At 37.2% G+C, this 24,561-nt stretch overlaps 1 protein-coding gene across 32 annotated transcripts in view; it reads right to left on the reverse strand.

Moving 5' to 3' along the window:
* The window catches only part of LOC125770109 (N-acetylgalactosaminyltransferase 6-like), a 156,784-nt gene extending 133,213 nt beyond the window's left edge, over positions 1-23,571 (reverse strand). For all 32 annotated transcript variants that reach the window (XM_049439374.1, XM_049439375.1, XM_049439378.1 and 29 more), the window contains exons 1-2: positions 22,944-23,571; positions 22,723-22,875 (exon numbers count right to left, since the gene is read on the reverse strand). The gene's annotated coding sequence lies outside the window, so the exon portion shown is untranslated. The remainder of the gene's footprint in view (positions 1-22,722; positions 22,876-22,943) is intronic.
* Positions 23,572-24,561: the final 990 nt, after the last annotated feature.

A 24,561-nucleotide genomic window follows, 5' to 3' on the forward strand; every position in this document is an offset into this window, starting at 1 on the left:
AATTGAAGCTATTAATCAAACGTAATGAACTTTTGCCGATTATTTATGACTACCCACATACCGTACTACCGTACGATTTGATGGTTGAAATTGATGATGATTCTTCAGCACTTCTGTTTTTATGTGTGTGATGCATTAGGTGAGATTCACATTAAAAAAGTGGTTCTTTTTGAATGGTCACACATTGCAACGCAGGTATATTATAGCCGGTTCAAGAAATGAAAGACGTAGGAGTTTTTTTATATTAATAATGAACACTCAGCATAAATAAAAAATCATGTAATGATACACATTATGAGTATGGGTATGTTTTTTTTAAGCAAAACATAGGACCACTTGTTGAAAATTTAATTGATACAAATCTTTTTGTTGTCAAACAAAATGTAAACATCTCATTTGTACATTTTACAGCAACGAAGAACAACTTAACTTTCGTCGTTATTGTTGTTGATGTGTGTTTTCGGATTTTTTTCCCCTGTTCAGTATTACCTTGGTTGCGTAAAAATAAAACCTACATGCGTGTAAAAACAAAACCTCTAAACACTTACAACGAAACAAAATGAAACTAATTGTACCAGTATAACATACACGGACGGCACTCACCATGAATGTGGTGAATCACAGCCATATGCAAGAGAGTGAACGCGGAAACGCTTGTACTAAAAGGGCTTTGCGTCGACTCGGAAAAATAAATTTCTCTACACAATATGGATGAACTTCGTACACTTGCTCACGTGTTGGTGCGAGAAAATGAATAGCAAAGGTAAATTACTTCGTAAAATGTGCGAAAAGCTGTTTAGTAGCAGAGCAACGTCCTTGGCAACCGGCTGCCGGTTGTATAAGTGCCTCAGTATGGCATGGAAGAACATTTTTTTATTATGTTTAAGCAAAATTTAGTTATCTTTTTTTAATACAAATCATAAATAGTGCTAAATGCTTTTTTATTCTTTATTTTGATGCTGATGGAGCCGCCTGGTAGTTTGTATAATTTATTACATTTTTTCGCTTTTTCAATCACGCATATGCCTTTACTCCGACAAGCATCTGTTGCAGTGTGTGCATTAGTGCATTCCAGCACTAATGAAGAATTCCATGTTAAAACATTTATTTAGTAAAAAGAAAAATATTTATTTATTCTGGAGCATATTGAAAACGAAGATTTTTTTTACATTGCTGCTTTCAAGAGCAGAAGTTTCGATGAAACAAGAAACATACAGACAAAATTGCATTTCTTGCGTGCAAAATTAAAATTCAATTAGTTTTGTTTCTACTAATAGGCTATGCATCATGCATCATATTGGTGAATCGTGATGGAGGCGCCTGGTGTTTAACAACTTCAAACTATGCATAAGGCGAGAGCCTATAAAAAACTAACTTTCAATAATTTCCTTTTTTATCCACCATTCCATATTCACAAAAAACGATAACGGAATTAGATTTACGTTTTTTTATGGAACACTGGAATAAAAAAAAACATTATGTGTGGGGTACATTTTTTAAATCGATATTTAGAACGACTTTCTCACTATTATTCGATGTTCATCCGTTCATTCATGCATAACGCATTATTTGGGATGATTTTATCATATGGTTCAGATATCATGGTAATAGAAGCTTAATAAAGGATTCAATTTGGATTTAAAATGCACCTATTGAAGAGAAATGGGCATTGAATGAGGTAATCATATCAATTTTACGAAATGTTTTTCAAAGAAAATATCGGTTTCATACAAAATATTTTTCATATTAGATTTGAAAATTGTTGTTGAAAATTGCAAATTAATTTTAATTTTTAGAATAAACAATTTTCAAAAAAGATAGATTAGGAAATCAATACTTTTTTCCATATGATGGTCCAGGCGACCTTTATAATGCACCATCTGCGTTAGATTGTTGCAACAAATTTTGTATGATGCATGCATAAAATTATGAGAAACATTTCGGCCATAACTACAAAAGTTTGGTTTTGCACTAATAATGCAAAAAAACAGATTGCACCACAACGCAGCTGTCGCTGAGCAATACATGAGTTTGAAATTACTTTTACGGTTCCCAAAGTATGTCTCCAGTGTGTTGTGCTGCTTCCGTTTGCATCTGCTGCAGATTTATAATTCATAACTCGGAACTGTAACTTTCTTTTTAACCGCAAGCAACAAAAGCGAAATTGATTGCTGGCAACAGTTGTATATTAATTCAACTACTTTACCGACAAAACCAATGCAACAGCATGCAAAAACCACCGAAGTAAAGCATCGAACTTCTGGAAACCAATTTCGAAGCGGTTTGTGGTTTGCGAACAGCTTATACATTACGATCAATGTGAGAAATGGGCTTAGGTTTTCGTGTTTTTTTTTCGCTTGCGAAGAGTTAAACTATAACCGGGATGTTGCGGGATAGCAACGGCAAGCTACATACATGGTTTCGAACAGCAAATCGAATTGACATGAAATTCTGTTTCCACCGTACACGGAATAAGGGTATGTTTATTGAATCAGCATGCCTAACACCTTGAACCGTAAGGACCTGACGTAGAGCAATCTGAAACATCAGTTTTCTAACAGCGAAAGAAGAAACGGTTCTTCGCGTCATGGTTTCTTTCTTGTGGTTTTTTTTGTTCGTGAACATATTTTGCACCTTTCCACCACTGGATATTGAAAAAAAAACTGCGGCACGTAGAACATTTCTACTCGCGAGAAAATATTTCCCGACACCAATGGGAGGGGTAGAAAAAAACATCTTACAAACCTTCAAAGCAAAGTGACAATGACAAGCAGCCGGAGTGAAATAAACTTAAAGGCCACAATTCACGCCAAATTTGATGTAGCAGATGAAGTCAACTTCATGCCTAACCGTTTCATGATTTTTCTACGAAATAGAAGTGTAATGTTGTTTTCCACATGATTGTCAAAAGTTTGTCCATTTCCCCAATATTACTCCCGGTCGTGTGCTAGCGCCAGAAGCTGACGTGCCATAGTAAGGAACGATGCTAGATTTGTACAATCACTTACTCAATCAAGTTTGACAGGCGAAAAGAAAGCAAGTTTCTTCTACTTTTTGACGGAAAAATGTTGGTGGCTTGGGAGAAAGGTATCAAAGTAAGGTTAAATGTCAAACTCTATAAGAACTGAACAATTTTATCAACAATCTAGGGAACTTAAAAAAATATTGTTTTAAAAAAATCTAAGTCAATCGATGATTTATTAAATATTGTTTCCTTTTTAGTTTATATAACAAATTTGAATTATCTGTTTTGTAATTTTTATTTTACTTTCAAAACAAAACATTTATTTTGATTCCAATTTTCTTACCGAACTTATGTCTTTTTGCAATATTTAATTCAATTCAATTGATTACTGTAATTAAAGTTCAATCAATTGTAATGTTATAATTGATAAATATTAACAAAAAATATAATATTTCTTTTTGTTGGATTGAATCTACAATCTATAAATATCAAAATCAAAATTTTCAGATTTAGATTTGATTTCATTTCTTAATTTAATTTGAATTCTTTAGTCATTTCGCCAAATAAACATATTTCGTTATGCGTAAGGATATTCAAAAAGCACAAAAGTCACATAATTTCACGCGACATATTTTATAAAAACTTACTTTAGCAGATTTTTAAAGCAACTCATGTTTAAAAAAAAGTTAGAGTTATAAAAAACAAAATTCCATTTTCTCACAACAAAAGCAATAAACATAACATTACAAAACTTTCAATCCCCAGGGGTTTCATTTGCTCCACATGGGTCGTAACGTTATGTAACCGAAACGCAAACGCCCTGCCATCATAAAATCTAACACACACGTTGAGATTTCGTTTGTACAGGACTGGGTCCATTCTATTCGTTAACGGCATGCTGTCGTCAATCCAGTATTCAGATTTGGGAAAAGTTGAAAAAAGTCCTATGAATATGCTGGTCGAGCAGATGTATTATTTTTTTTTTTTCGTTATTGCTTTCAATCCTGTATTTATCCTTTATGCAATAGTGCTCTATGTGCAAAACATCAAACGCACTGCACTTGATCACATCGCGCCGTTACAGCAAAAGATGAACGATGTGGCGTACAGCAGCAGCTGGCTGATGTCAGCTCTGCTCCGACTGCCAATCATCATCAGCAGCGGGAAGTTCGTTAAAGATCAACTGCATCAGACAGCTGTGAAACACACATGACGCTGTGATGTATTTTCGACTGACTGTTACAGATTCATTTTTTCTATTAAAACAAATAATAAAACTTTCTCCTGAACTCCTGGTTTCGATCATTAAACCGAACAAGAAGGAATGAAACAAAGATTTTCATGCGATGCGTTACTACCATGGTAACGATTTATGCAAACACGGGAACGCCACCCTACAACTGCATTATGCTCTTCCTGCGTTATGAATGTCCTCCATTCCTTTGGACCGATTAATTACCGATTGATATCACTTTGATCTTCGCCCTTTGATCGCAACAACCAGGAAAAAAGCTGTCAAAAGCAACTGTTGCCTTAGAGGAAATATTCTTTTCTACCTTTTTTCTTCCCATCCTCAAGAACTTTGCTGTATAAAAGAAAGCTTCGCTTCATTTTAAATTGAAGTTTACAAGCGACAAAGTGAGGTTATGGTTCGCATACTGGAAAGACCGCTGGTACGCAAGTACTGGGACAAATTCTTCACCTTCACCGACTCGGTGGACTATTTTAACTTGCTGAACACGTTCGGAACGCTGTTCGCCCTTCACTACCACAGCCCGGAGTCACGATGGACGGTGAAAAAGCTTCTCTGGACGGTGTATCGAACGTTTTACCTGCTGTCCTATCTGTCCTACTGCTACAAAGCCTACTGGATGTTTAGCAACTGGGAGTACAGCACGGCATCAGCGAACGTACTCGGCGCGCTGGGACTTTGTAGCGGTGCGTTACTTCGTCTAATTCTGATCGAATTCAATTACCCAACGATACGCCAGCTGCAGGCATTTCTTAACGATCGTACGTATCTTCGCGAGGACAAGTGGGCCTGGATCCAGCGCTCGCAACTCTATCGACAAAACAATCGCTTTCTGGTGGTGCTCATCACAGCGATTACTGTGGAGTCGTTGTGCTTTCTGGCACGGTTGCTGTTGACACGGCCAGAGTTCATGCTGCAGTACAATGGACGCGTTTTGGGCGGGTCTGCTGTGCAAATCATCTACGGCATGGTAACGGCCTGCTGGGGCATCATCTACGTGCTTTCGTTCATTGTGTTCTATATGCTGCTTGCCGGTTTTCGACTTGAGATGGAACTGTTGGGAAGATCGTTTCAGCAATTGGAAGATACGCTACTTCTTGATCATGAGGATGAAGACGAGCGAAGTTATTGGAGCAAACTGCAAGCTATTCTTACCATACGCATCAAGCGTCACGTCGAATTGCTTGAGTAATTTGAATGATTTTTTGAAAGCTCTGTCAACTACAAAACTAACGATTGTTCAACACCTTTACAGAAATCTTCGACTATTTCGTTCCATTGTAGCACCGTTTGCATTTCTGCAGTACTACTGCACCTTCGGTTTGATCGCGGACTCATTCTTCGTAGTATCCTTCGAAGGTTTCACCGGCTACAGTATGGCGTACGTACTGTTTGCTTCGTTTCTCATACTGGAATCCTTACTGCTATGCCGTGGAGTGGAAGATTTGAACGATTTGGTAAGCGTCTGAATAATACATACTGTTCAATGCAATGTAATTCAAATTTTGTTCTATCTTTTTTTAAATTTTTCTAATAAATAGAATCGAAACATTGGAACCATCTTGTATAATTTCGATTGGCCTAGGCTTTTGCGTTACTCCATCCGGTACAGAAGCGAGTACCAAAGCGTTCGGCGAACGATACTGCTGGTGATACTTCAGACACAACAATCGTTAAGGTTTAGTTACGGTGCACACGGTGAAATTTCCATGCACAGCTTTGCCGAACTAATGCAGAAAAGTTACTCAATGCTAACGTTTATGTTGCAGCTTCAAAACCAACACTTCAGTAGTTAAACCACAGGCTGCTAAACTTACTCCTCCAATTTGCTTTCTCTCTCAATGACACAAAATACACGCAGACACAGAGTGTAATCAAATAAAGGAAAGTTTCAGCAAAAAGCTAATTTATTTATTCTTTACAGTGTACTAGGCGTAGCATCGAGGGAGAGTAAAAGAAGTTGCTTTTCCTCACAATAAAAATAGAAGTTCGGATTAAAACGAGCTCTAGCGCGTCATCAGCTGTCGAGGTAATACAAAAAAAAGGTTCTTAATTCACAGTGTAATTCAATTAAAACTATATTTAGCCTTGTAACATCCGTTTATGACAAGTTTTGATCCATTTTTCTCCTCCAACGGTTTGGTTTGTTGAAAAAATAAATCCTCGAAAGTAAGAGCACTAGTGAGTAAACACAATTTCATTGTTTTCTAGTTCTCATTCTTAGTAAATTTCCCACAGTCAAAAAATGCTGCTGCCTGCTTTAACAAATAAATATCAAACTGTCTCTTGCATAAATGTGCCTCCTAATGCCAGTCGGAAAAGATTTTTTTTTCCATTGCCGATGGTGTAATGGTCAGACGAATATTTACCATCACATTCCGTACTGGCGACGGTGGCGACGAATTTTCGGGCCCGTCTACGGTTTTCGGGCGCAAGCGAACATAAAGCTGCGTAACAGTAGCACAAACAATTTAAGCCTACGATGCTAGTAATTGAATTCAAATATTTACCAAGGAATTTATAATTTTCTGCCTCGTTTGTGCTTTTGGTTAAAACGAGCTGTCTCGATATCTACCGTAGATCTTCTACCGCTTGACCAAAAGCAGAAGGGTCGACAAGTGTACTACAACAAGTGCGCCGAATCTGAATCTGGTTGCTCCTTTTTCCACCATCGCCGGGGAAGAAATTTGCACCAGAAACCAGACGAGCGACGTGCAGGAAATTGATATTGCTTCGGAAGTGTCGACGAAAAATGCGAGTCAAATTTTTTTTTCTTCTTTTTCCTCCAAATGTTTGATGATGGTGCAAAAAAGTGACCAAAACCTGTTGAGACCGATGAAAGATAATTTTTTTCTTCTTTTTCTTCTTTCTCTCTTTCTCTCCGAGACGCCGAAAAAATAAAGCAATCTTAGGCAAGAAAATAAACTCGTTAAGATGATGTTATGAAATACCTTTTACAGGAGCGTAGCAGCAAGAAAATATGATGATATAATCTTTTAAAGAAAGTTTGCTGTTATTGCCACTGCACAAAAATGAAGTTTTTTTATTTATTCTAAACACTCAGCGAAGCCGGTTCGATGTTTGAAGGGAATTTTCTTTTCTTATATTATCCTTCGAATAGATTTATCTTTTTTATTGATTGCTCGTCATTGTACGGTTGAAGGTTTGCTTTTTCTTCTAATCTAATCATTGAATCTGTAACCTTCACGAACCATACATTTCCTTCAATGAGCATCAATAATAGGGAATCGGTGATACACAGCACAGAATCACGTATAAAGCAATACAGCTGAACAGACAGTTTACTATCATTATCGTTATTCATGCTCACACGTTATTCATGGGGCTGATTGATGCGAGTAAAGGTAACATGGAACAGGCAAAAAAAGAGAGAGAAGATTATCTTTCCGCTAAGCCTTTCCCATTGACGCGAAACCGAATCAAATAAACAATTATGATCGATTTATTCTGATGCAAAACTGGCACGAACAATTGGTTCAATTTTGCACAAATCACGCACAAAATGATGGTGTTGGACTGTACAGCTTATATTTCTTATTCTCTTAAACATGAGCTATTTTGCAGAGTGTCTTCAAAATTAGGTTTTCATGTTTGAAATATTCTTTGCTTTCCGTCATGTTTGACAAAATTTTTCAAAACAAAATTGTAACTTTGTCATATGCAAAAACATATTGCTATAAACACTAAAAGACTGTTATAATTATAGAACAACGCAAATACGTGGCAGTTAATATCGAAACATCGAATATGTTAAAGAATCCGCAAAAATAGATATTGAATCACTAGCAATTAACATGGAACGTCAGATTCATGCGATAGTTGTGTTTATTTCGTTAAGTTTACACATATTTTTTTATTTTTCAAATTGAAGAAAACCGTATGAATTATGTATGTTCAAAATTATAGCGTGGATTAAAGAAGAATTGCTTACTTGTTTATTTTTTTTGCTATACTTATTATTGCTTATTTATTTATTACAATGCGCTTCAGAAATGCTATTACAATTTTTTGTTACGCAAAATATTGAAATAAACTTTTTGCTTCCTGCGATATGTAATGCTCGGTTAGCTCGGATATTTGAAGAAATTATTTCCAAAATTGAATATATTTTATGGTTTTTAAATGTTCAAAGGTAATCATATCCATCATCGCCATGGTTAGTTTTTGAAGTTTTTCTCCAAATGGCAATTGATCATCTGTATCGTGGACTGTATTCATCGATCTGGTAACGTCAAAGACCGATGTAGAGAAGGAAATAGCAAAGGGAATGTTAAATACTACCAGAAATTTGTATGAAAAAAAAGAGAAAACGGTTGGTACAATAGCTCTATGCTATGCTCCTGATTGCAAACGATGCTTAGCAAACCTTCTTTCTCAACTTCTACAGCACTTCAAACGGCATAAGAAGCTTAAATCAAACCGATAGCGATGCACTTCCTTCCGGAAGAAGAGTGAACCTTCCGAGTAGTATTAACGAAGCTTGTGTACCGTGCACTCAACGGGCAATTAGCTGCAATCGATGTGTGGAATAGGAATTCGATCGACACCGGGGGAACACATTACCTTTTATTGCTTCTCGGCAGAGAAAATCTGTGCAGCAACCATGAAACCACACAACCAGGGAAATCGAACGCAAATATTGCGAACAGAGTGTCGGCTTCACTTAAATAGATCTCATTCATTTCACTCGAAGCACGTTTGCTGACAACTTACTGGATGAGTACTGTGATAAAAGTGATCCATTTGTCCTGTTGTTGAAGGACGCTTTCGTCAAATGACTTCGAGGATGTATGGGGAAATAAGTGAAACAAAGAGCCGTGAACGCACTCGTGAGGCTTTGCTAAATGTGGAATGAAATAATTACACGTAAATTTGTTGTGCTCTGTCTTTCGTAATTGAGAAGCATTTGTCAGGCGTGGGTACGTTTAATGTGCTTACGGCGAATGTTCATTGTCTTCCAGAAAAACGCAAACCATTTAAATTGGCGTTCTTCATTACGCTTAATTGCTACGTACAGTCAATAGCATCTAAAATAGGTAAATTTGTCTATGCTAAAACTTGAATTTACCCCATCATGACAATGTTATGTACAAAAATAAAAACATGAAACTCTCTTTTCCTACTTTTATAGCAAAATAATTTACTTTCATTAAAGATATGCACAACACGTTGTCAAATCATTTCTCTTCCAAGGCAAAGGAAAAGAAGGAAGCTCATAATTTATTCGTCGTCACCAAAAACTTTCATCACATAACAAAATTAATGGCCACAGGAAAAAGGTCAGAGAGGATGAAAGATCGTGTGATAACCATTTCTTATCTCGCACGGTATATTTTTACCCCTTTTTTTGGGTTGCTATAATCCAATCACGATCTGTGCTTTGTACCATAAAAAAGGGTGAAAAAGTCAATTTACGCCTCATTTGGTCAGGCTCGCAAACTCATTTTTAGAATGTAGGAAATTATGTTTTTTCCTCTCCGAATGTTTTGTAAAAGAGACTACTAAAATATATAAAATTAAACGGATTGATTCACACGACATACGCCAGTACGATATTTTTCAACAATCCAATTTTAAATATGACAATTTGTAAATAAAATGTTGTATTATATACTTAATCCTCTTTTCTATTAAACATCACTCAATTGATCTCAACTTTTCATACAACTTTGTCAATTGCATACCATCAAAAGTGAAAAACCTACTTTAGAGAGCACGAAGCGTGCGACAGAAGCATCGCCGTCAACTGACAGATGACACTTGCGCGTTAAAGAGAGCACTTGAAGCGTGCGATTAAAAAGCCATGCTTTATGCGTTTATCTACTCATTCGTGTCCTACATTTTTTACCATTATACCATTATTATGTACTCAAAGGAAAAGGGTTTTTTAGTTATTGCTTACTCCGATATGGTGCCTGCTTTAATGTAAAGCGTTTTCCGATTTTGGCATTGATTCATTATTTAAATAAAATACTTTACAAAAAAACATCAACGACACCCAACACACACATAAATCACGTACAGCGGTAAGCTTCTGGTAAATAAAATTGTTTCCCAAGTGGTTAAATTGAATCAGAATCACGTTTCACATCCACGCCCGATGATTCTTAAAAGCTGCTACGTATGCTGGCGATGAAGCGAACACTCGAAAGTCAAGTTTACAACGGCACACTTGAATGTCCGTACCGGAATCGGTCCCACTTGTGTTCCGTTCATGCGTCGTTCGTATTTCTGGTAAAAGTTAATTATTTTTTCCGAATGCAATTCTATTGAATTCAGTCGGTCCTGGGTGAAGTTGCTTTTCATGCTCATTAGAAGAAATTTAAAAATATTGCCTTCACGCGATTTGTAAATCCTTGGGTATAATCGCTTGGAGCTTAGTATTCGGAACGTTTCATTACCGTTGCCATATAAACGTATTTTCGACACCTTGCGATAGGTGATGTTGCAAGTCTCATGAATAATATAAATAGAGTTTGTTTTTCAGGTAAATGAAGTGTAAAAATCCACTGAGATTTTTGTTTATCATTAATTATACCACAGTAGAAAACCAGCAGAAGAGAAGAGCTCTGTAAAGTTTGTTAGAAAATAATTGTTTCTATTACGAATTCTAACACTTTAACACTAGAACTACCGGGCCAGTTATGTTAACGCTTCAATTTGATCAAATTAAGTTTTAAGATTTATAAGCAATTATAACGCAGTTAATGCATCGCTTTAAATCATAATTAAATGCATATAATCCAGCTATTAAAATTTGTTTAAAAAGTTTTCATCAGTTAAAAAAACGCTTAAAACGCATTTAACACTAGAACTACCGACCCAGTAATTTTGACTGGAACGCTTCAACTTCATCGCATTATTTTTTTTGGTTAAACAATCCTAAGCTATTTGAAACATGAGTTTTACATACGATCTCCAATAACCAATAAAATATACACCAACTCTTCGAAATTGTTTAAAAATTAACCACTAACGAAAAACGCTTAAAACGTTTGGTACTTCTAGTGTCAATAACGCTATTAACACTAGAACTACCGGACCAGTCATTTTGACTGGAACGCTTAATTTTCGTCACATTATTTTTGGGTGTTAATCAGTCCTAATGTAGTTGAAACATGAGTTTTACATACATATTCTATAGTACGATCTCCAATAACCAATAAAATATACACCAACTCTTCGAAATTGTTTAAAAATTAACCACTAACGAAAAACGCTTAAAACGCTTGGTACTTCTAGTGTCAATAACGCTATTAAGCTTTCCACAATGCACTGCTTTCAATGAATAGCTAACTCGGCACAAAGTTGTTGGTTTATGCACACGGTTCCAGTTTTTCAACCCCCCCAAAAACGAAGCATCAAAACTTTCCCCCTTCTCTCCACCACCCCATCCATCCACCGGTTTCCATCTGCCGCCATTTGAGCGCACAAATCAGTTTGCTCATATTGCTACGTCATGTGATCTACACGTTTGTTCCGCATAACGCCCGATGGTACGAAGACGAAACCACTCAGAGTGTAAGGAGTGCCGAGAGATGTAACGCGTGATCCGATTATAAATATATTCCACCGCAGGTCTTTTCGCTCGCCTTTTGTTCGGTTCGCCACTTCGCCGGCCACGCTCTGCTGTGTTCTTTCTGCTAGTGTCAGGTAAGTAAATCTTCTTCGCCAGGTGAATTTCTATTACAGCAATCGCTCGAAGGAATTCTCCGGTACGGTAAGCACATTACGGTAGATATTATGCGTTTGCTTCGATGCGTCCGATGTGTAGCATCCATGTCCGATGAGGCGTAATGGCAAGCGGTACGACCGCATATGATTGAGCATTCAATGCTCGTCAATGCATGTGTGTTGGATGATGGATTTCTCGATATGATCGATGGCTCAACAATAGTCAGGTACTGTACGATGTCTTACCGGAGGATTTTGTGATGATGATCAGAATATTTATTACTTACATGGTAACGATTATGAGTGGAGAATTTGAATGGGAAAAAAAAGATTGCTGCAATAATGTAGTATTATCTCTGATAGGGTTTATAATTCACTGAGAAATACACTATCCAAGTTACTTTTCTAATCACTTCCATTAACTCATCAATTCCCAAACGCTCAAGCTCGCTTTCAAAATTCTTTAACATCTTTATTGATATAAGGAAAACTTTTCTAACTCTCACCCCAAAACAACCAAGGAATCTTGGAATAAATCTTTCCCCAGCAAAAAACACCAACGATACAGCATCGTTGCGACCAACACGGCGGCAATATCCTTATCGCCCTTTTGCACACATCTACCATTTCCAGGTTTTTGCATTCACTACAACGTCAAATTATGGCACGAGTACAGAATAATAAGCGCGCGTTGGCGTGAACCAGCTTCTTGCCGTTTATTGAAAATTTCATTTCCAATTATCGTTGACATTTATCTGACCTCTTGTCAAACGCTGGTGGCCACCATGATGGTGATGCGATTGAATTCCTGCTCAATTTAACGTTGCAGCACAGAGAAGAAGAAGAAAAGAAGACGAACTTTGACAAGAAGACGTTGTGCTGATAAAGTTGTAAATTTGCTTGTACGAATTGATTTGAATCTAGTCACATAAATGATGGTTAAGATTCTTCTTTCTTCTAGAAATTGCTTATTGAATATAACCCTATTTGGCATTGTTCATTTAACAAAATTCTTTTTCACAACTAACTTACACTAATTTTCATTTATTTTCAACAAGTACATGAACATAATCAAATGCAAAAACGTGAAAGTTAAAACTTTTTCATTTAATGTTTACATGTTTATAACTATTGTTTCAACGATTGAAACAAATAGTTTAGGAATAGAAATATAACAACATAAGTGTGAGGAAACATGACAGTTCTGATAAGTAAAATGTGTACAAACAAAACTTTGAGAAACTTTGCTAAAAAACAATATCAATTCGGAACTGGAATTCTCAAAATATTAAATGCCTAAATGAACAATGCATCAAAAAGAAAGAAAAGAAGTTGTTTTCAATACAAAATAATATCAGTATTTTTTATTACATTCAAATATTTCTTTTTTTCTCCATTTTATCGAGCTTTTGTTTTCTTCACTCGCACACGGTGGTGCAGTCAAAAGCAACGTTTGTCTATAAATCAATCCATAAACACATCTCGCTGTTCAACTTTTGATGAAGGAAATGTAATTATCCCATCGTGTTCCGGCTACACTCATGTCCATCTTGAGTTCCAATTCTCGATGGCTCTATTTTTATAACACTCTTTGCTTTACTTTACCCTTTGCGCTTCACTCGATTCACATCTTGCTACAGATTGAACGGAACAGGAAGAAAGCTTACTTAAAATAGTACCAAAGAGAATGACCCAGAAATGAAATGAAATCAATAAAAACCAGTTTCATTCGATTTAGTATGATGGATGATGTCAGAGCAGTGCAGAAACTATTTTGTTCCTAGAATTGCTAGAATCAGCAGAACACTCATACAATTGAATGAGATGCTTAGTTTTTCGATTGGAATCAGAACGCTGCTTAATAATAACAAATAATGCGAAATGATTCATTGCAAGAAAGTTGTAATAGGTTCTTCGTATTTCCAGTAGCTAACTTAATTTGGAAGGAAGCTGTAGCTATTTCCGAAAAGATTCAACACAATAGTATTTAAAAGAAATCTTTCTAAACGACATAAAAAATTAGCTTTCTTGTATCTATCAAATTTTACCATTTTTTATAAGGTCTATTCATGATAAAAAAAAGATAATCAAATTCCTTGTAAAGCTTAACCATCTTTGTCCGTAAAAGTGTTATTTCGCCAAAAGCGTGACAAAAGGGTCAACCTCAATAAACGCCTCCATTCGCCCGACACATGAAAAAAGGGACAGTGGATCCCTCATTCATAATGCCACCTTGACACCTACAGTGTGCCAAATTGTAGTAGCTCAATGAACCATAAATTGGAAAAGTCCCGCCAAAGGCCTCACCCGGCCTAACCTTGCCGTCCATTACAAAATGGGTTCACCTTTTCCATCCGTTAACGCATAACCACACCGGCAGAATTTCTATTCATCCTTGACACGATATGACAAAACCACAACAGAATCTACCTCCTGTATGAAGGATGTGTAGTGAATAGCTCAACCATGGCGACCACTCGATCCATTGAAAGAAAATGGGATAAAGGACACACACACAAACATGCACGACCAGGATGGTAACCCATTCGATCAGTTTCCGAAGTGAGAGCTGGTGATTGACAAACTTGTCAAAGCAAATTAAAAAGTAGTGCGATGCTATCAGTGCGGGGGATTATACACATCGCTTTCGCTCGGATTTGCTAGTTTTTTTTTTGACGACATGAACCTAAAGTTTGAAACTCGTGCTTGGCTGGGTGTATTGCAGCCAGCTGATGGAAACGGCGGACTGCCTTTTTTTTCGAGGTCCGGTATTCGTTTCGGTACTTCAATGTTATTTCCCCAGACGAGTATAATTTCGAAACAAACTAGCACTAAAGCGTACATGCGAAGGAACTACGGTTGTACTAAATCAGCGATGCGCATGAGCTTCATGGGATGATACCTTGACCATGATCTTTACTCTGCAGCTTCATGAAGCGAACAAAGAAAGCGTAAAACAGTGGAAAGCATTCACGAAGCCAAAGATTCCATTGACCTCTAAGGAAAACTCGGTAGGATATCGAATATCGAATATACAGGATTAAGTTGAATGTTGATGATGAAAATGGAACAATGGGAATGGAAATAACCGGTCGATTCAAGGTTGTCGAACTGCATTCTCAATTTCTTCAAATATTGAATTAAATGAGATTTGGATACGGTTCCTTTCGTGCGAAGAATTACATCGCTACCATCTCTTCCAGTGCTTCTCAATCTCAACCGGAAAGAAAACAATTACTAAAATATTAACAAATTTAGTTTTTTTTACTTGAAATGCATTAAAACCATGTTTTTTAGGTATTTTATAAAAGAATCAGTGAGCACAAATTTCAAAATCTACGTACATCTGATTCCATATATCCCGGGGACCTATTTATTTGACAGTTGACAGCGTCAAGCGTAGCATAAATACGTCAAACAAAATCGCTTTGTATGCCACATGAAATGATAAAAATTTATTTCGCAGTCCGGGTTTACTTATGTCACAGACCACGTGGGCTTGGCGACCACTTCTTAAAATTCCAATATTAGGACACTAACTAAGATAATTAGACACTAACAGATAAATGTCTTTGAATATATTTTAGTAGAACATTTTCTTTAATAATCAATACGGTCAGACCGTTCTACCTGAATAAAAAAAAATTGTAAACTGTTAGTATTAATTATACCAACTGTCATTTTATTTTTCATGTTTTATGTCGAGTGCGTAAAACTAATAAAATTACAAGAACTGTATATTTAGTAGAAATTGATTATTCACGAAGATTATAACATGTAAAGCAGCATTTCCGATTATAAATGATTATAATTGTTACGTTTTAATTTGCTAAACAAGCAAAATTTACGTACAAATGTATAAATTTACCCTTACCCCTATTTTATTCTTTTTTCCGTAGCTTACTATGTAACTACTGCCAATAAAAAAAAGGAAGAGGAAAAAAATTCCATGAAAATTATTCCTCTCGCTTTAGTTGTTTTTTATTACAAGTACCATTAAGAAATCATACTTCGAAAACAGTATCCGATCAGCAGCTTTTTCCATCGTGTTCAGCAAGCAAAAAAAAAAGTGGCAAAACATACATACCAGACAATCTCATTAATTACAGATTTTCGAGTAAATCCAATTTAACCGCCAGCTCCATGATTCACCCCAACACCCCACCATTATGAAACACACTCCTCGAGAAAAAAATCCATTTCCTAAGCGTATAACAAGCAACCGATCGCATTAAGTGCCGTTGCCGTTAGTCTTTTTCCCCTTCTTTTCTCTCTCTCTCTCTCCCTACCTAAATGTACCGGAAAATGCAAGCAGTTTAATCAAGCGAACGTAGCAAAGAACGGTGGATGAAGAAGGTGTGCAAGAAATGAAAGTACATACTAACACTAAGCTTAATTCTCGTCCAACATCATGTTCGCACGGGCACGGGAAGCATAAAAACGTATTGACATCCTCGGGGTCTTTAGAGAAATTTTGTGGAAAAGTAAAACAACGACTCGTACGTCTTGCTTTTTCCATCGCACACACACACACCCTTCGGGGCTTCTAATCAGCTTCGTTACAAGTTTCCCGCGGTGCCAGCAGGGAAGAAAGGATTTGCCCCGCAAAATTTTTGTCCCAAAGTCTGTTGCACGGGCGAAGGTTCCCGAAATTGAGGATCGTGTTTGAGGCGTAAAATTGTCCCCCAATCGTTTGCAGATGCGTAGTAATGCCAGTAATGCGGAAACGATTGGACCCGTCACAGGTAAGCGATTTTAAAACTCGTTAGAAGGATTAGAGAAAACTTCAAACATTTGAAGCCAGCGGAAACGGAATAAAATGGAAAAGTTACCGTACAAAATCGGAGAACACTTTGTTTCTTTTTGTTCGGTAAAAAATTAACCTAATGATATTAAATAATTATAAATGATTTTTTAAATATTTGTATAAGAAACAAATATTTTTAACAGTTATTGTTTCATTATAATTTTTTTATAAATACAAAAATAAGATAATTCGCACAAGGGGTGGTTGATTCTTCATGACCATAAATACCCAAAACTAGCCAATTTTATGTCATTTACAGTGAAACAATAACTCAAACACTAAATTTTTTACGCGACCAACTCACGTATCGCGACAGGTGTCAACGTATCAAATGTGTATGTGACGTTTGTTTTCTATCCTTCCCAATTAGGTCCTAATGGAACGCAGCTGCTAAGATCCGATGTATCGACCACATTCAATGCAGGTGTGTCATGCTGAGGGAATGCAGACAAAATAGAAGACAGCAGCAGAAAAAAAATTAATATTACATTGCACCATCCAGATGTGACAGCGTATATGTAAAAGAAACCAAACATATCTACACAACATTCCGTATAATAAAAAAAAACCCCCTGTCGAAAATTCAATTTGCATAAAAGGATTTTTTGTCCTCCATCCACCCAACGGCGGGAAGATTTTCTCCGGTGAAAGCACACGACACGCGGACAGAAATCTCTCGAGGCACACGCTACATGGCGTAACGTCTTTTCAGCTGCCCGAAACGAATCTGGTTGGCTCGAGTTTGTTGGTTTGCTAGTTGTTAGCGGTTCAATGGAGCATCATCATTGGCAGTGATTTGATTTCTGTCACCGATTTCTCTAAGGAGTGTGAGATGCTCGAACAAAAAAAAACACATACTCTCCCCCGTTACCAAACATTGAGCGCACACAACGAAAATGGTTATGAAAATTTGATTCCAAAAAAAAAAACGGTTCCACAACCGGTGTTAACCGTATGGTAAAATCATGTTGCAACCCGGCCCGGGGGGTTTTTTGTAGCTCAAGCTCAAAAGACCGTAACACGTGCCAAAGTACGCCACATTAAGGAATGCCACAATCATCCATAATTTACGCCTTCTTTATCGGGAACTGTTTTCGGAAATTTAGCAAATTCGAGTTTTTAAATTTCGACAAAATGACGACCAAAAACAACGAACCAAAAGTGTACAACATACAACGAAGTTCATTTCAAACTCCCGCCAAAACACACATTTGCGCACATTTGGTGTGCGAACGGAATTACATTTGTTTCCGAACACATTTACACACTGACACACCGCAAATTCGGAAATGAAAGAAAAGTTTCGATGCATCTAATTTACACACCAAATAAGTCTAAGCACGAATGGGAACTAATTTAGTTAGTCGAAGGGAAATGTTTTTTTTTGTGATTACACTTTCACCATAGAAGTGCTTTTTTAGACGTGAAAGTTGTACATTTAATTAAACAAGTCGTTCGAGAGGTTTCTAGGAAATGAAACATTTATAGTGTTGTGAACGCAACGATCAATCGTTCTGATTCACGTTTTTTGAACACATTTTCAAATCTATTAAACGTTAGCAAAGATGCAATAAACTTGAGTTGAAAATGAACAAAGAATGGTACGCCGTTCTAAATAAACAGGATGCTGCGCAGGATCGCCTGGCAAACTTAGGTTCGAATCTACAACATGCAGCTGTATAAACACTGCAACAGGAAAGGCTAAGTAATAAACGCGATTCAACATATCCAAAATGCAATTTCATAACTAGGGACCGCCAGTACGCTATCCTAAAAAAGCGATAACCCAAAATATTAAAAATACAAAGCATCTCGTTATGCTAATTTGGTAAAAAGGGTCTCGAAATGCATAAAATCAAATACAATAAACAGCATCCTTTGTACGAACGAACGCGATACCTAAAATAGCAATAACAAACCTACGCCCACACGCCGTGCCATATGTAGCATGCAATAAACTGCATCCGATCCCTTAAGAAACTAGCCGATCAAGCAACATATTTGCGTCCAGGAAAGATAGGGACAGGCAAAAGGTCGACAGGAAAAATGTACCAATGCTCGCGGTGCAATTAACTAAAACGGCCAAATCGGACGATATGACCAAACGGACAAATCCTAAAACAACATTAACAGATAAAACTAGGATTTTACCTCTCACGTTCCCAAAACTAACACCAACTCACGGCGTGTAGGATAAGAACCAACACCATCAACACATGTTAATATATAAGGAAATATTGTAGAAATAAAGAAGACTTACAATCTTACAACGAACGGGAACAGTCGCGTCCGCGTTTCATTTCCGCGAACTTAAGTAAAAATCGCGTCTTCGCGTAAATTCCACTCCAGTGGATTATATATAGCTTTATCAATATTTTGCTGTTCCTATGTGTTATGTTTCATTTAAAAAAGAACTTGTACAAGATTTAATAACAAATAAGAAATAATTTGTTTATTAACATGTGGTGTTCGCCTGTACAAAGTAATTACAATCTTTGCCCATCACTTGAAGTCCGCGATATTAAGGGTTAACTAGGATCACAAGTGAGACAGTAAAACGATTAACGGGAGAGTCGGGTAGGACACGATTAGCGCGAGAAATGCGTAGGTGCGTTAGAAAGGATAGGTGCGTGAGCGGAAGCTTACCAAAGAGCGAGAATACGATAGGGAGATCGTTATAGATATAAAATAGGTGTCCGATCGTACAAGCCCTCTCTCGGTTTCAGTTCCTACGTGCGCGAACAACCACTCTACTGTAATTTAATAAAACGTGCAAATAAATTGTAGAACCCTACAAACATATACAATGTGCAGCTATGCAGCTTTTAAGTAACGAAAAAAAAATAGAAAACAAAAAACTTTTTCTTTCAGGAAAAAGAAATTTATGATTATAAAGGGCAATCAAATGTGTCTTCTCAAAATTGTAGGACAGTGATTTTTACATTTTCTTTTTAAACTTTATAAAACAGGTTCTAACTGATCAGAAATAATTGCTACCCAGCGAAAATACGCTGTAAATAAAGCTATTTTTAAACGACGTTCTTGCGCACGTTATGAAGTACCAGGCGTCTCCATTAGTCTCTGGCGTGATTTCGTGAGAAAAAAAAATCTTTCATTTCCTTTTAAGTGGTTCCGCTCTGATATTTTCCAGTTCCGCTGTCAGCTAAATGCCATATTTTCTAGCTTAATGATATGAATTTAACGTTTGGAGTTTTCCCTTTTTTTCTTCCTCTGCTTCCATTACATTTCCCTCCTTTATTTCCCGTGGTAGGATGGTAGAAACTACACCTCGCACACCGTACGATAGCGAGAAGTCATTTAGGATGATGTAGTGTTTCAAGTCTATTGCAAAATGTACAAAGCTCTAATTTAAAAACCACATCCAGTGGTTTTGCTTCATCTTGTTGAATGGACGATATTGCAGACTGAACGGTGAAGAAGCAGGAATGGAACGGAAAGCAAACGAAACGAACGGTTTGCTTTCCAAAAGATAACCACTGACAATAGATTGTCATCCATATATATTCATTTTGTGCTCTCGTGGTAGCTCAAGCCGAAAATGTAAATGAAAGTTGTTGGCTTTTGTGAGAAGTTATCACAAACTTATCCTGCTTGATACGGTAAATGCTTATACCAAAAGTAGCAATCTTATTGTTGTAAAACAATTGCTGTCAACTGAAAATATGAACTATTCCGTTTATAACTAAGCACAACATTTATGTCGTGTTACACATTTTGTGAACTTTATTAAAATTATGCTTCATCAAATTCGACACCAGCCTAGTGAACGGTAAATGAAATTCCAAAACGAAACTGTTTACAACACAAATATCCCTTTGAAAGCAAACGACTTTTGTCGCCACATACTACAAAGCAGCTTCATTGTGTAGTTTCACTTCATCCAAATGGCGTTTAACCTTCCCTAGAACAGAAATTGGGTGGGTTCATACCGCCATAAAACTCATTTCTTTCTCGCCGAAATCGATTAACGGGAGCCATTTTCACGTGATGACAATAGCGTGGCCGGTCTAACTGTCGATATCACCATGGCAGGTTTCAATTACATCCGGTCATTCGCACCAGAACCGATTCGCTATGGCTTCTGTTCGATCAGCGTAATGGGATTAGTTCGTCGTGATGGGATCGTCACAGTAACGGATGATGGTTTTAGGCGAATGACGGACAGCTTGTTCACAGTAAACGTTTGAAGCGAAAATCGTTGGGTAGGAAATTGATTTTTTTTACTCTAGACACGTTCAGAATATAATACACTTTTGTATCAAAGTATTAGAATTGGAATTAGAAAACCAAAATACCATAATACAAAAAGCACAATACTTATTAAGGCCTCAATAGAGTAAAGAACCAAAAGGAAGCAATCATTATGAAAAGTGGAGAAATATTTTTGAAATTACGTACATAATTATCTTTAACCATTTCTTCCGTTTGATCCTTACATGCAAATATAAATTCAACTTTCTTATTCAAATAAACCTCCAGCTCAGCAACATTGTAATACACACAATTGCCAACATCCCCAGCATTCTCTAGCAAAGCAGCGTACCAAAACGGAACGGAAACAAATTAACGCGCTCACCATCATCAGCCTGCCAAATGAAAACTGCCATCAACCGGCACTGGAAATGTTTTCCATCATTGGTTCAGCGCTATCGTTGCAACGTTCTGGACCATGAACAACAAACCCCAAAAGACTTCAGCCTTGACCGTGATAAGGAAAACGAATACTTTCTCTCGGTGTTTATATCCCCTTTGACCGTTTTGGGCTAGGACTTTGCGCAACATGTTGATCACCCCGAGGGCCAATTTCATGTTTCCATAAAGCTGTGCCTTTCGTTACGTGACCAAACGAAAACCTGTTCCGTTCCGTCGTGGCAGATCGTTGGCCTCTCGACACACGTGGGACCAATCATGGGCTCGTTATTGCACGTGACGCGCTCGTCTACATCATTTCGTAGGCTTTTGCTTTATTGCCGATACTGTTAGCCAATGTTGCCAGCATGATGGGTGAAGCGTATGATGGAAAGGAAGCGGGAATAATTCTCGCACCAACAGCTCGAAGCACGAAAACCACAGAAAACCGCTGGAAAAGTAGGACCGGAGTTTTTGTCTATCTGCTGCTTACGAAAATAAATTACCATCGTTGCATTACCGGAGCACCGTTTGCATACTCCTCATGATGGTGGTTCACAATTAATCCCGCGTTGATGAAATTGGGTGCTAAAATAACCGTGCTGTTGCGTTTAGCTAAGCCTATTGGCGAGAGCGCAATCGATAGCTCCACGGTTGGGGTAAAGCCTTCTGTAACGGGAGATTAAATGAGCTTACGGAACTGATACGCTTGTGAGCGGATGGTGTTATACCATAGCGAAGCGAAAACATCATCGATACATTAAAGATAGACACATTTCCTGCTTTCCTGGATTTGATATTCCTGGCCCGGTATAGAACGTTATTTAATAGTTAGCAATTCAAATAAAATTGAATTATAAACCTTTTAATCAATGTTTAGAATATCCAGGAGATAGTTCAGCTCGCAAGACATATGCAAGAACGGCAACGAAGCATATGGCAGTCTTGACCTATTACGGCATTAAGCCAAATAAGCTTCATCGTCCTAGCGCGGTTTATATGGTAAGACATATTACTTTTTAAAGATGTCATGCCTTATTCAATTTCTCCTAAGTTTTGCTAATCAACACCAGATCCGGTTTATATCATATGTAGTAGTGATTCAAAAGTACTATGGTGCCAATAGCGATGAAATATTGAAAGGCACTGACATAGCGAGACAATCTTACAAAACATGTAACGTCTTGGTGGAGATTTTCGATCAATGTTTACGCTCGATGGCCGGATAGATGGTATGGACGATAAGAGACAATTTGACTGAACCTTATCACGTAATAACATATGGCATACATTTAGTCATTGGAATAATCATTGATTATTGTATAATTAGGTAGAAAAAATATAATCGCTCACCAGATACTCATCACATGTTGAAAAGTAACCACAATCTAGTCCCAATTGCCTACACAAACACTTCAGAATAAAAGGCACTGACTAGCTTCAACACTAGCACAAAACACAAAAGGTGAATCCTCGTGACTTGGTTACGATCCATATAATTCGTTTCTACAAAAGACAAAATAGGAAAGATAGTATTAAACAATTAATAAACTAAACAAGAAAGTATTACTCACGGTAATGTTGGTGGCTACGACGGACTGGTCCGTACTTGTGTTGGTTCATAGTTTTTTTTTATCACGCGTAGACCCGGATTCCAGTACGCATTCGGCACTAACCCGTTGGTTCAATGAGTTTAAGCTCGAGTAATATTCATAATATTCGGTTTTGGGTCGCTTATGGAGTGTATCGACCCGGTAGGTAGAGCTCTATACTCCTGCAGCGTCTTTGTACTTCTTCACTTTTGTACCACTTCACTTTTGCACCACTTCACTTTTGAACTACTTTAGTACCATTTTCAGCAAAAAGCATCAATAAACACGGATAGTAACACGGAAGTAAGAAATAAAACACCAGCACGAAACATAATTATTCCTTGATCACAAAATGGCCACCACCTGTTAGGGACGCCGCGACGCTAAGACGACCGAACACAGACGAACCGGAACACTAGTCAGCAGTGAACTAGATAATACGTAATAGACTTTCACAAACTGCAAAGATGTACACAGGACGCGTTCACGCACGAATATATTAACAGTTTATGTACATTTATTGCGGAACTGAAACACACTTTCGCATAACAGGTTTCACGTTTTCACTGATGAAAATATTACAAAACAATAAGTAATTTGACAGCTCGATCTAGTGAGCGGATGACAAGCAGGGGCGCTCAACTGCAAAACAAACACTTGAAATATTGTATGTAAACAAAAAATTTGAAATTGTTATTTTTTATCGTTTCATATTGTACAGTTTGATTTGCTTAAAATAATGTTAATCTATATTATTTTGTAAAACACATTGAAAAACTGTAAACGAAAACCATAACTTTTCTACGAAAGTTAAGTAATTAACATTAGCTAGAACAATGGTAGTGAACAAAGGCCGCAGGACCATTTGAACAATAATTAATACGATGCGGCTCGGGACTCAGTCGTAAATTCGATACAAACATCGCTAGTGGGCAGAGACAACAAATAAAATTCATTATAAACATGATTGATGATCTGACACCACAATCACGATTATGCCCCGCGGCTATGCAAAATCACGTTTTCTTATGCAAGCCTTTATCAGTTTTCCGCTGAACAACACTCCACCAAAGATATTCGGCCGATACTTAACTGCGGGGCACAAAACTGAGACGCCTTCTTATCATTGTTTAGTTTTCTCGTTCGAAAATATTTCACAGAAACGAACGGAAAATACAATCAAAACGAGCATCACTTGATCCGCCGGCCCCGGGAGCATGGAAACAAATCTTTTGCCATTTCCACTAACCAACCCTACTAACATTGATCACCAACCGTTCATCAATTTGGCAACAAATAAAAGAGAAGAAAAAAACAACAATAACCAATTGTCAGTGTCTTCTGAAGAGAAACGGGAAAACGTAGAATTTATCGCTACAGCGATAGAACGTTCGAAGTGGGAAATAGAACAAATGTTCTACATTCAATTGACGATACTTTTGTCGTACACTTTCGCATCATAATATTTACGAAGAACGAAGCACACCCAGCTATACAGTATGCATTCTTACACTTGTTTCGGCTTCCATTGTTACACGCACCAAATTATAACGCTTTCTAGCCATGCTCAATGTCCTGTAATAAATATTCCCCTTGATGC

This window comes from Anopheles funestus, chromosome 3RL (genome assembly GCF_943734845.2).
Source record: "Anopheles funestus chromosome 3RL, idAnoFuneDA-416_04, whole genome shotgun sequence".
Taxonomy (NCBI): Eukaryota; Metazoa; Arthropoda; class Insecta; order Diptera; family Culicidae; genus Anopheles; species Anopheles funestus.